A 13,943-nucleotide genomic window follows, 5' to 3' on the forward strand; every position below is an offset into this window, starting at 1 on the left:
GTTCATTTCATATTAAAAAATTCTTATGTCTACACTGGAAACCAGGCCAAAGGTGCAGTGGAAAAGATATACTACTTCTCATTTTATGATGACACATTGCATCTCCAAATGGTCTCTTTTCTAGGTCATAGAAAATAAATTATGTTCTTGAAAACAATTCCTAGTATTTACTTTTTTTTCTTTTTTTTTAGATTTTTATTTATTTGTTCATGAGAGACACAGAGACAGAGAGAGGCAGAGACACAGGCAGAGGGAGAAGCAGGCTCCTAGCAGGGAGCCTGATGTGGGACTCAATCCCGGGTCTCCAGGATCACGCCCTGGGCTGAAGGTGGCGCTAAACCACTGAGCCACCCGGGCTGCCCTGAGATTTACATTTTATTTGCATTAGAACGTATCTGTTACCCAGAAATATCTCAAGGTAAATGGCCTTTGGAAGAGACTGCTACCCATAAGCTGAGTTATCAGACATACTTTCTCTAGTGAAAAATTAAAATGGACATCAAAAGCCTGGAACTAAAAAATAAATAAATAAATAAATAAATAAATAAATAAATAAAGCCTGGAACTTGAAATGAAAAGACAACTTTTTTTAAAGAACACTGACATTCTTGAGACCTAGCCTTTTAAAGAAGCTCAGAAGAGGTGGTACATCAAAAACTCTTTGTGTTCTAGCTCCAGCTTGAATTGCTGATTTCTGGCAAGTATTTTACCTCCTTGCATCTCTACTTTTTGTGAATCAAATGATGGTCATTGTTACTAGAGGTCCCCACTGTGAAGAATTTGCAACTAAAAAGTACTGTGAAAATAACAAGTGCTACTATGAATAGAGCCCATTTTTCTTGTGTTTTCAGATAGCAGTTTTCTTCCCTATCTCAGTCTATGCTTACTCCCTTTATTTCTACTGCTATTGTTGGAAATCATATAGACTAAAGGCTTACTTTTTGTGCTGTCATCACTGCCTTCCAAGTTGTCAAGATAGCAAGATACTACAAAATCTTGAAAAAGCAGGGGGGGGGGCGGGGGGGGGGCTGCGCCTAGATGGCTCAGTCGGTTGGGTGTCTGCCTTCAGCTCAGGTCATGATTCTGGAGTCCTGGAATTGAACCCCATGTCCGGCTCCCTGCTTAGCAGAGTCTGCTTCTCCCTCTTCCTCTGCCCTTCCCCTCACTCATGCTCGGTCTCTGTGTCTCTCAAATAAATAAATAAAATCTAAAAAAAAAAAAAAGATAGCAGGGTACTGTATACAGAGAAGACAGTTTTCTGGGAAAGAAGATTTGATAGAGAGGAATATTATAAAACCTTTTTTGTCTTTGGGATTAAAAATCAGGAATATCATGCTGTGTTGTGTTAATAAAATGTAAAGAGGTAAATGTAGAATTATGGTCAACCTCATTTCTCCAGAGTACTTTAGACAATGTGTTGTGGTTTACAATTCTAAAAACTCTTTTACTGGGACGCCTGGGTGGCTCAGTAATTGAGCATCTGCCCTCAGCTCAGGGCATGATCTCAGGGTTTCAAGGCAGAGTCCCGCATGGGGCTCCCCAATAGGGAGCCTGCTTCTCCCTCTGCCTACGTCTCCGCCTCTCACTCTGTGGATCTCATGAATAAACAAAATCTTAAAAAAAAAAAAAAACTCTTTTATTGAGGTATACACACGGATAAATGAGCATACATTAATCATAAATGTGGAATTCAATGATTTTTCTTAATTATATGTACACCCAGGTAATCTCCATTCGGATCCAGATGTAGAAAAATTTCAGTCCTCCAAAAGGTATAACTTTTTTTTAAGATTTCATTTATTTGACAGGGAGAGGGAGAAGCAGGCTCCCCACTGAGCAGGGACCCGACTCAGGGCTGGATCCCAGGACCCTGGGACCATAACTGGAACAGAAGGCAGATGATTAATCGACTGAATTACCCAGGTTCCCCCATAAGGTATAACTTCTACTGCATTTTAAAATGGCTTATTTAAATTATAACTCAAATAAATGAAACATACTTAAATATTTGACATGAGTTAAAAAGAAAACCACAGTCCCCAATCACATGACGATGGGTTAAGTCCTGAGTCAGAAAACCAAAACTTAATACCTAACCTAACTGTAGTGTCAACCCTAAGAAATGTAACCTTCAGCTAGAACACATGGGAACTCCTGGGGCAGTGCTAGGAAATTTACTGACAAACCCCCTTCCTTTCCCCTTTAGGAGGGCAACCTTGCTTAAAACAATGTTTGTTTTTGTTTTTGCTGATAACTTCCTTTTTTCCACTCCCTCTCTACCTCTAACAACCCTTCCTTTTCTGTAGCCCTTTAGAGCTCCCTTCTACTTGCTAGATGGGATGCTGCACATGCATGAATCTACTAATAAAGCCAATTAGATCTTTATAATTTACTAGGTTGAATTTTTGTTATATAACACATGTTAAAATATATAAATAAATGTGATCATATATTACTAAAAACTTAAAAAATTAAGAGAAGGGGTACCTGGTTGGCTCAGTCAGTGGGGTATGAGACTTTTGATCTCAGAGGTATGAGTTCAAGTCCCACATTGGATGAGGAGATTACTTATAAATAAAAACTTTAAAAAAGAGAGAGAAAGAGAGAAGAAAATACTCATCCACTGTTTTACTACCTTAATGAAATTGCTTTGATTTCTGATAATTTCATTTGTTAAGAGGAGAACCACAGGCCCAAAATGGTTAAGGTTTAACCATTTAGGTTAAGGCCTGGAGTCAGTAAACCAAGACTTAATACCTAACTTACCTGCAATTCTGAGTCCCACCTTAACCTTTTTTTAACCAGCCAGCATAGAATTTCCCAGTCAATACTAGGAAATGTACTAATATATCCCTTTGGCTCCCCGTAGGAGGGCAATCTTTCCTAAACAATACATTCCTTGCTAATAAATTATTTTCTTGGGCAGCCCGGTGGCGTAGTGGTTTAGCGCAGCCTTCGGCCCAGGGCATGATCCTGGAGACCCGGGACCGAGTTCCATGTCGGGCTCCCTGTGTGGAGCCTGCTTCTCCTTCTGCCTGTGTCTCTGCCTCTCTCTCTCTCTCTCTGTGTCTCTCATGAATAAATAAACATCTTAAAAATAAATAAATTCTTTTCTTGTGTGACCTTTCTCTGCCTTTAAAAAGAGGCATTTCTCTTGTGTAGTTCCTATTTAGATGGGATGCTGCCCAATTCATGAACCATTTAATAAAACCATTAGATCTTCACATTAACTCAGTGGAATTTTGTTTCTTAACAGATTCAAGTCTTTTTTCACATATTTTTAAAACATTAGGAAGAGAGGGGTGCCTGAGTGGCTCAATGGGTTAAGAGTCTGATTTCAGCTCAGGTCATGATCCCAGGATCCTGGTATGGAGTCTCACTCAGTGGGGAGTCTGCTTCTCCCTCTTCCTTTCCCTCTGCGCCTCCCCTGCTTGTGGTGCTCGCTTTCTCAAATAAATAAATAAATAAATAAATAATCTTTTATTTTTTTATTCATGAGAGACACAGAGAGAGAGAGAGAGAGGCGCAGAGACACAGACAGAGGGAGAAGCAGGCTCCATGCAGGCAGCCTGATATGGGACTCGATCCCTGGTTTCCAGGATCACACCCCAGGCTGAAGGTGGTGCTAAACCGCTAAGCCACCTGGGCTGCCCAAATCCCACTTTTTTAACCTGACATCATGTCATTTGCAGTTTCCATGGTGTTTCATAATTCTTTGTATTTATAATGATTTGCTTCCACATAACATTGCATTGAAGAAACATGATATTTTTTTTTACTATTTCCCAACTGTCAGAAATAAAGACTGTGCCAGCATTTGCTCTTTGCTGTGAATAATATATTTCTGTATACAGATTTTTCAATTTGTTAATAGCTTTTCAATGATCCATTTTACTAAAGAGAAAGAAAACCCACGTCTTTATTTCAGTACGTTGGCCAAGACATTAGCTTTACTTCACTTCCTGTTCAACAAACGCAGGATAACAGTACAAGCCTGGAAGTACCACAGTGCTGCCTAATTTCTGCAAGATTTCCATGAGATCATAATTCAACTTTAGTCTGATGGCATCCCCGAGTTTTAGAATTGCTATTGCCGTAAAACTAATGTGTGATATATTTTTTTTTTAGTCACCTTCTCCAGCTTCCTGATAGGAAACCATGTCTGCCACCACCCCACCCCACTCTCATACTTTCTAGCTACTGGTTTTAGTTATTTATTTGCCGGTCTTCCTCTCTGTGCTCACTGTTCTGTTTCTCTCTCCAGGCCCTCCCCACACTCTCCCCTCTGCCATCTGACTCAGGAGACTGACCTGAGTGGACCAGACAGTGCCCCAACAAAGAGGAAGGACAAGGAAACAAGAGTATGAACTCCCCATTGGCTCCCTTAAAGCTGGCTGCACCTGACCTCTGGAGATCACAGCCCCTCTCAAAGTGACCCTCTCCACAAAACATTTTTGAATCACCTTCTCTGTGTTTTGTTAACAATAATACTTCCCTGTGTCCCTTCAGCCTACAGAGAGCAGCCCCAGGATACCGCCCTGTCCTGTTTGCTTTTCTCCTCTTCTCCCCTTCCCACATTTCTGAAAATGGCCCATTTAATCAACCTATTGGGACTATTTTCATTTGAGTGTGCCATCTGTTTCCTGCTGGATATCTGACTCATTCTGTATACCCTCAACAAACACAACCCACACCATCACAAAATGGGAGTTGTAACTATTTGTTTTGTTGATTCTGATGGTTAAATGGTCCAGAAAATACTGGCATGGCTCACCTCTGGTACTTAACACTGCATTGCTCAGACACTTCACAATCCCTGTCAGAAGGAGAAAGAAACTTCACTAGTGAACTTCGGTAGTAATGTTCATCTTTAATGGCTTATGAACTAAAAGAGTTATAGTACTCTTTCCTTTAAAGTTCAGATTTTTATCCCATGACAGCTCTCATGTTAGATAAATCTGTGCCAGAGCTACTTTATTTTAATTTGGGAGAGAGAGAATCTCAAGCAGACTCCCGATGATGAGCACAGAGCCTGACTCAGGTCCCTGTTTCATGACCCTGAGATCATGACCTGTGCTAAAACCAAGGGTCTGACACTTAACTGACTGAGCCACCCAGGTGCCCCACAGAGCTATTTTAATAATAGCATGAATCAGAGCATCTGTCTTGCTCGATCAGTAAAGCAAGCAACTTTTTTTTTTTAAGAGTTTATTTATTTATTTATAAAAGACACAGACAGAGAGGCAGAGATACAGGCAGAGGGAGAAGCAGGCTCCATGCAGGGAGCCCAACGTGGGACTCGATCCTGGGACTCCAGGATCACACCCAGGCCAAAGGCAGGTGCTAAACCGCTGAGCCACCCAGGTATCCCAAGCAGGCAACTTTTGATCTTGGAGTTATAAGTTCAAGCCCCACAGTGGATGTAGAGACTACTTAAAAATTAAATCTTTAAAAAAAATTTTCTATTAAGAAAATAATAATAGCATGAACAGATGACATAAGAGCTAGTTGTATATTTTCCCTTGGTGGGTGTTAATAACTCACAGGCTATGGATGAAATAAGAACTCTGGTAATTAAAACATGTTTAAAATAGCCAACATTTGGGGATGCCTGGGTAGCTCAGTGTTTGAGTGTCTGCCTTCAGCTCAGGGCATGATCCCAGGGTTCGGGATCAGGTCCCACATTGGCTCCTTGTCGGGAGCCTGCTTCCTTCTCCCTCTTTCTGTGTCTCTGCCTCTCTCTGTCTCTCATGAATAATACTACTAATAAAAATAGCCAACTTTTCTGAGTACTCAAGTTACTCCCTACCTATAACACAGCACATGTAAAAACTGAAATAATTCCTCCAAGCCTTTGGGCACATCATTTGGCAAGTTACTTTCTGGCTGTGCTTAGTCTAAGTTTTCATTTCCTACAGAATAAGTGTTTTGAGCATTAAGGAGATAGTAAATGGGTTGAGGTAGAATTATTAGGTTAATTATTTCCTTGTAGTAGGAATGCTTCAAACTTGATAAAAGGGAATAGGTGAAGATGACCAAGGGTTGACTCAAACCACTATATCATTTTCTTGATAGGTTTCTCCTTCTGACTTTCAGTTGGACATGTTTTGCTCTTACAGAGGCGAGGGTGTGGATCAGGAAGTAAAAAAAAAAAAAAAAGACATGTAGGGCTGACTCAAGGCCAAGAAAAACTTGGGCTTTCTCACTGCAAATTGAGCAATCCTCTTCGTGCTCCTCACTCTCCTGACTGGCCTCCATTCCCTGTCCACAGTTTTTGAATGCTGGTGAAGTCCAGAGCCAGCAGCCAAGAAAGAATTCTTGAGCCATCTTTGGTGCAAAATGTTGGTTTTATTAAAGCTGGGATAGGACCCAAGGGGGGCGGGGCAGGAAGAGCTGCTGCCCCAGGGTTGTGATGGGTGGCTGACTGTATACTTGGGAGTTGGAAAAGGGAGGTTTTCAAAAGAACTTTCATATGCTAAAGAAGGCGTACAGCCATTGTAAGTTAAGGCTGTTTTTGCCTCTAGCAAGGCATTAACATTAAGACAGTTGGGAGTTTCCTAATGGAAGTTAGGTTATTGACAAGAATGTTTTTTTCTCTTAAATCAATAAAGCATTTGTCAAGTGAGCAGATTTACCATTTCTTTTTCCTCCCCTCCCCTTTTTCCTCCCCCTCCTCCCTCCAGGGAGCTTTTATGATCTCATTAACTAGATAAGTCCTTCTATTATATGATCTCATAGCAACATATACCTTTCCTTATAAGCACTTACTATATTTTGCATTTATTTTGACGATCATATTATTAATGTCTCTCTCTGTCTCTCAAGTCTATGAGGGCAGGATGGGACTGATGGGATCTTTTCCCCCTCTTAGCATTAGATCCTCAGGCCTCTAGCATCTGATACTGAGTAAGTACTCAATAAACATAAGCTGAATGAATGGAAATGAATTTCATCATAGTCTTATAGGAGCTCCAAGGTAAATGGGGCTTTACCATGGTCTACACTTTCTTTCCCCTTGACAGAGAACAGCATTTGCGGAAGCAAGTTAGAATGGGTGTTTCCCAAAGAAGCTCTACTTACCATAGACACCCTATTAAGTTTCTCCAGGATGTTGATGGTTATAGCCTTCTTTATGTGTAGGTCATCCCTAAGAGGACTATTTTCTACTTGACCTATGGTTCCAAAACCATATCTCTTGATAAAGCCAAACTTAAACATATGAAACAATAACACTCCCTTAAAAAACCTTTACAGAAGAATTTCGCTATTAAGGTTCTCTCTTGACTAGGAGGTGTCAGAGAAGTCGGTTCCTGGCACCTTTGATTTTCTTCTCAAACCTGGTCCTGCTTTGTAGCATTTTAACTTGCTCCTTCTTTAGAGTGCTACACAAGGGTGAAACAATAATAATAATAATTCACATCTATTGAGTGTTGTTGTTTGCTATCACCAGGTATCATCCTAGTCATTCCCTATACCACTGACCTTTGGACAACACAGGTTTAAACTGCGCAGGTCCACTTATATGTGGATTTTTTTTTTTAAACAAATGCAGTACAGTACCGTAAATGTGTTTTCCTTATGATTTTTCTTATATATCATTTTCTTCTCTCTAGCTTATCCTATTTAAGACTACAGTATATAAAACATATAGCATATAAATACGTGTTATCAACTATGTCTTCAGTAAGGCTTCCAGTCAACAGTAGGCTATTAGTAGGGAGTCAAAAGTTTTACATGGATTTTCAACTATGCTGGGAGTCAGTGTGTGGTTTGTACGCAGGGGTGCAAGAGCACCTGGTTCTGGGGGTCCCAAACAGACCAGGTTTGGCTGCTCACCACTGACAAAATCCAAAGGTGGAAGGACAGTAGTGGTGCAACAAGAAATGAATTTAGTTCAGCAAGACCAATAGTGGAAGAGAGGGGAGTAGTATCTCAAAGACTGTCTTCAAAGTGCCACAGATACTTCCAGGTTTATAAAAGGAAAATGTGTGGGGCAAAGGTGGGTAGGTATGTACAGGTAGGCAGCAAAGATTCAAACTGATCATTGTCTTGGAGTCGATCATGTGTGGCGTCTTGCAGGCTCTAGGCTGTCCCTACTGCTTGAGGGGATAGATTCAGTTCCCATCAGGGGATGCTTTGCTCTCAGGGTCTTCTGACCCAAGAGACTAGCTGGAAAGAACTCAGCTAGAAAGTTTGAGGTCAAAATGGAGCAGCTGGAGTCCTCTTTCAAGTGCCCCTAATTCCTGCATATTCTGGGTTCAACTACGTATTATTTCATTGACTCTTAATGAGAGAAAAGAAGTCCTCTCAGGTAAATGCTATTATTGATGTAGTTTTCATAATAGTTTGGTGAGGTTGGTGGGGTATGGAGCCAATGGCCAAGAATTCTTGAGACATCTTTGGAGCAAAATGGTGGTTTTATTAAAGCACAGGACAGGACCTGGGAGGCAGGAAGAGCTACTGCCCCAGGATTATGAGGGGCAACTGATTATATACTTTGGGGTGTAGGGAAGCAGAGATAAGATAAGTTCCAAAAGGATTTTCACATGCTAAAGAAGACTCACAGGATACTGGAGGCCTTGCTATTGTCAAACCAAGGTTGTTTTTCTCTCTAGCAAGTCATTAATATTAAGATAGTTGGGAGCTTCCTGGAGAAACATTATACTCTGCCTGCCTTAAGTATTTGTCAATGGCCTGCCGGTTGGTTATAAGAACATTTAACTTTACATTTCCTTCTGCCTTTGTTTCCCATACCATGATTATCCTCATTTTATAGCTGACAATATGGCAGGTGAGAGACAATAAATTTACCTAATATTAAAGGGGCAGTGGAGCCAGATTTGGAACCCGGGTAGTCTGATGCCCCAGCCCACACCTTCATGTGCTGAACCACAGTGCCTCAGCACAGCTAGTGACCCTAACCTGTTAGCTTCTCATCCAATTGGGCAAGCCACAAAGACTACTCAAATTGTCCTCAGAGGGATGCCTGGGTGGCTCAGCAGTTGAATGTCTGCTTTAGGCTCTCAGGGCAAGATCCCAGGATCCTGGGATCGAGTCCTGTATCGGGCTCCCTGAGAGGAGCCTGCTTCTCCTTCTGCCTGTGTCTGCATCTCTCTCTCTGTCTCTCATGAATAAATAAATAGAATCTTTAAAAAAATAAAATAAAATAAAAAAGTAATCAAAAGTATTTTATCTTTATGAAAAAAATATATTCATTGCATACAATTTCTCAGATTCCATATAAACCCCCAAATAACTATTATATAGATGATATCTAAAGAGCCTGTACTAAAAATAAAAATGAATAAAGAGCCAGTACTAAAAAAAAAAAAAAAAAAGAGCCAGTACTATATGTTAATTGCTGAGTTAACAAAATTACATTACTATTCCAATTTTACAGATGGGGAAATTTCACCAGGTTGTGAAAAGACTTTCTTAAGCTCCTTAGCTGTTATGTGAGAGTCTAGATTACATTCAGGCCTATTCACTTATAAAGACAGCAATCTCTACAACTGATAGCATTGTTTTATTTTTTTAAAGATTTGTTTATTTATTTTTAGCAAGAGAGAGTGCAGTGGGGAGGAGCCGAGGGAGAGGGAGAGAGAGTCTTAAGCAGACTCCCTGCTGCTGTGTGGAGCCCTACTCCGCTGGATCCCCGGACAGGGAGCAAGACTTAAGTGGAAATCAAGAGTCCATCCCTTAGCCAACTGCACCACCTAGGTGCCCCGACTATAATCTGTGGTATAGCTGTACCAAAAGACAGCAGTGTCTGCCCTACCATTAGATTTTTAGGTGATTTCCAACCTTTTAATATTAGAAATGGCAGTTTGGATATGCCTGGCTGACTCAGTCAATAGAGCATGAGACTTGATGTCAGGGTTGTAAGTGCTTGTCCTACATTGGGTGTAGAGATTACTTAAAAATATATAATCTTAAAAAAAAAGAAATGGCAATTTAATGAATACAGTTAATTCTTTTCTTTGAAGTAAAAATAGCATTATCTTTCCTCTAGAGTACATAAGTAATATACATTTACTATAAAAAATCAAGGAACACATGAAATTTTAAGGGAAGTATCATCTGAAATTCTATCATCTTGTAATAGCCATTGTTAACATTTTGCTGATTACAATTTTGTGTCTTTTTTATGTATACCATGTACAATTTTACATAAGTAGAATCTTATGTCTCTCCATGTTTTTTTCATTCCCTAACTCCCAACAAATGTAATACATAGAAGTAGATAGGGGGTTCATTATTTATTTTACAAAAATGGGATTGTTTATTTTGTAAAAACAGAAAAAAGAAATCACTTCTCTCCAATGTGCTCTTTTAGTTTAAAAATAAATCATGAAAATTCCTCCAAGACTACTAGTATAGAACCAACTCACTCTTTTTGATGACTCCTTAATATTCCATTGGATTTGCCACAGTATCTTCAATACTCCCCAATTTTTTTTTAAGATTTTTATTTTTTTATTCATGAGAGACACAGAGAAAGAGGCAGAGACATAGGCAGAGGGAGAAATAAGCAGGTTCCCTGAAGGGAGCCTAATGGGGGATCCCATCACAACCTGAACTAAAGGCAGACACTCAACCGCTGAGGCATCCAGGCATCCCAATCACTACCCTATTTTTCTTAAGATTTTATTTATTCATTCATAAGTGACAGAGAGAGAGAGGCAAAGACACAGGCAGAGGAAGAAGCAGGCTCCATGCAGGTAGCCTGACATGGGACTCAATCCCGGGTCTCCAGGATCACACCCTGGGCTGAAGGCGGCACTAAACCGCTGAGCCACCTGGGCTGCCCCCAATCACTACCCTATTAAAGGGAATTCCATTTAGGTTTCTTTCTTCTTTCTCCTGCCAATCCAAGAATGTTGTAAATAACATCCTTATATAAATATCTTTACTTACAAATATGTCCTTACTTTATGGAATTGATTCTCTGAGGTTACTGTCTTGTGTGACTTCTAAACCTAGGTCAAGGGCTAGCTGGCAAGCAAATTATGGCCCATGAGTCAAATCATGTCTGCCCCTTCCCCTCCATTTTTGTATGGCCTATGAACTCAGAATGGATTTTTTTTTTAATGGTTGAAAAAATTAAAAAGAATAATATTTTGTGAAATAGGAAAATTATATTAAATTCAAGTTTCAGTGTATAATTAACATTTTACTGGACCAAAGCCAAATGCATTTATTTATATATTGTCTGTGCTACTTTCATTCTACCATGTCAGAGCTGAGTAATTGTGACAAGAATATATGGACTACAAAGCCCAAAATATTTGCTATCTGGCTCTTCAGTAAACAAAAGTTTACTGACCCTTGACCTAGGCGATTGATGTACTTCTCTTATTGCTATTAAATGGACAGGGTAACTATTTTAAAATACATTTATTTGGGACACCTGGGTGGCTCAGTGGTTGAGCACCTGCCTTCAGCCCAGGGCATGATCCTGGGGTCCTGGGATCAAGTCCTGCTTCGGACCCCCACAGGGAGCCTGCTTCTCCCTCTGCCTATGTCTCTGCCTCTCTCTGTTTGTGTCTCTCATTAATAAATAAACTCTTTTTAAAAATGAATAAATAAAATAAAATACATTTATTTTAGGGTATGAGGGGGTAAAAATCAATAGCTAAGAAAGTGGGGGAGTATTTAAAGCTGTATTAGAAAAATATATATATTGATTATTCCCTCTGTATAAAAACTATTTTGATATTCTGATTTCAGCAATTACCAGCATAAGTATGTTATCTGGGGTAGCGGGGAGATAAATTCTCTGGACAGGTTGCATTTAGGGTATCAGACTTTTGTTTCTTTAACTGTCAAGTTCAGCTTATTCCTTCCTTCTTTTTGTCTTTTTAAGATTTTATTTATTTATTTATTTATTTATTTATTTTATTATTATTATTTTTTTAGATTTTATTTATTTATTCTTGAGAGACAGAGAGAGAGAGAGAGGCAGAGACACAGGCAGAGGGAGAAGCAGGCTCCATGCAGAGAGCCCGATGCAGGACTCGATCCCAGGTCTCAAGGATCAGGCCCTGGGCTAAAGGCAGCGCTAAACCACTGAGCCACCCGGGCTGCCCCTTATTCCTTCCTCCTTCATGTCTATCTATAGTGCTTTTTGGATGCCTAGGGACAGCCAGGCAACCAGCTGCTACTTTGCAGACCTGCTAAAATAAGCCAGAACTAAATGTGAGAAGAAGCAGTTAAAAGTGTTAAGTAGCAGGCTGACTGACTTAAGACTAATTCTTAGCAGAATCAGAAAGAGGAGACTGTATTACAGATAGATCCACCTCAGCCCTGAACAGGAAAGTGTGCATAATAAGGGAGACAAGGGAAATGCCAATGGAAAAAAGACAGATTTTTTTTATAGTTAAACACAGAGAAATAACTGATTTTCTTTTCCTGGAGAAATGTTCCTAGAATTGGCTGTTGCGATTAAAGCTGCCCTTGAAAAAAGGAAACAATTCACTTAGGGATTTATAGGAAATCAGGAATTCCAAGAGGCAGGAAAAATGAGTGTACAGGAAGACTAGTCAACAGGTCAGAGGGGACAATGGGAAAATTTTCACACTTCCAACTCTGTCACTTTTGTTTAAGCAAGAAGCTTATTTGTTCATCGTTAGAAGTAATGTCCTAGACCCTAAAAGAGCATAATCTCTCCTTTTCCCTTTGTCACTATGCATTCTACTGGATCTGTTCAGCCAGTCCTCAGGTGTCAATGGGGTGGTGGTTCTTGTCTGGGCACTGGGCATTCCATGGTGGCAAAGCAAGCAGAAATCCTGCCTTCACAGAGCATGCAATCAGGCAAGAAAAGAGAAACTATAAGCACGTAAATCAGTACATTCTATAGTATTTAGAGGTTGGTAGATGCAATGGAAAAATAAAGCAGGTAAGGGATGGATGTGAAGGAATAGGTATAATTTTTTAACCTTTTTTTTTTAACCTTTTTTTTTAAAACTAGTTTCAGAGGTAGAGTTCAGTGATTCATGAGTTGCATATAACAATCAATAGTCATTACATCAAGCACCCTCCTTAATGCCCATCACCCAGTTATGCCTTCCTCCCACCATCTTCCCCTCCAGCACCTTCCCTTCCCCTATGTTCATCTGTTTTGTTTCTTAAATTCCACATATGAGTGAAATCATATGGTATTTGTCTTTCTCTGACTTAGTTTGTTTAGCATAATACACTGTAGTTCCATCCATGTGGCTGCAATTGGCAAGATTTCATTCTTTTAGATGACTGAGTGATAGGAATCAGTCTAATCTTAAGTAGCATGGTCGGGAGAGGCTTCTAGGAGGTGACACATGAGACCCATACATGTCAAGGATGAGGACTCCAGGAAGGGAGACTGAAGGAGCAAGTGTCTGAGATGAAGCACTCCTGGCTTGGTGAAGGGTCTGTAAGAAGTCCAGCTAGTTAATGGGAAGCAAACAAAGAGAATGCTTAGGAATGGGGTTGGAGAGCTGAGGGGCTGGTGACTGGCACAACCGACATGTGCTTTGGCTTTTACCTTGGGTAAAATGAGTGAAAAATTTCCCTTAAAAGTCGAGATCCCAGGGGCTCCTGGCTGGCTCAACTGGAAAAGCATGCAACTCTTAATCTCAGGATTGTGAGTTCGAGCTCCATGGTGGTTGTAGAGATTATTATTAAAAAATCTTTTTTGATCTTTTTTTTTTTTTTTAAAGTAGAGATCCCAGATCTAAGATCTGAAATCCACTCCTAAATCTCCATATCTTCTGCTACCCTGTTTTTTCCCTAAATCCTCCATGCTCACTGCCTCCGGATTATCTCTGTAACATCAGGGCCACCGCTAGGGGGCCTTGGTGAAGCACTTGCCTCCCACGCAAGAGTTCCAGGAGTGCCAAAACTCTCCGTAGTTACAGATTTTCCTTATGTTTCAGTCTCTGAAATGGCACAGCACAGCACTGTTA

The 13,943-nt window shown here is 40.2% G+C and overlaps 1 protein-coding gene and 1 pseudogene across 2 annotated transcripts in view; both read left to right on the forward strand.

Moving 5' to 3' along the window:
• Positions 1 to 13,943, forward strand: part of HERC6 (HECT and RLD domain containing E3 ubiquitin protein ligase family member 6) — a 126,311-nt gene that overhangs the window by 41,987 nt on the left and 70,381 nt on the right. The gene's annotated exons all lie outside the window — the stretch shown is intronic.
• LOC121492673 overlaps positions 1 to 13,943 on the forward strand; it is a 56,675-nt pseudogene that overhangs the window by 40,840 nt on the left and 1,892 nt on the right.

This window comes from Vulpes lagopus, chromosome 6 (assembly GCF_018345385.1).
Source record: "Vulpes lagopus strain Blue_001 chromosome 6, ASM1834538v1, whole genome shotgun sequence".
Lineage (NCBI taxonomy): Eukaryota > Metazoa > Chordata > Mammalia > Carnivora > Canidae > Vulpes > Vulpes lagopus.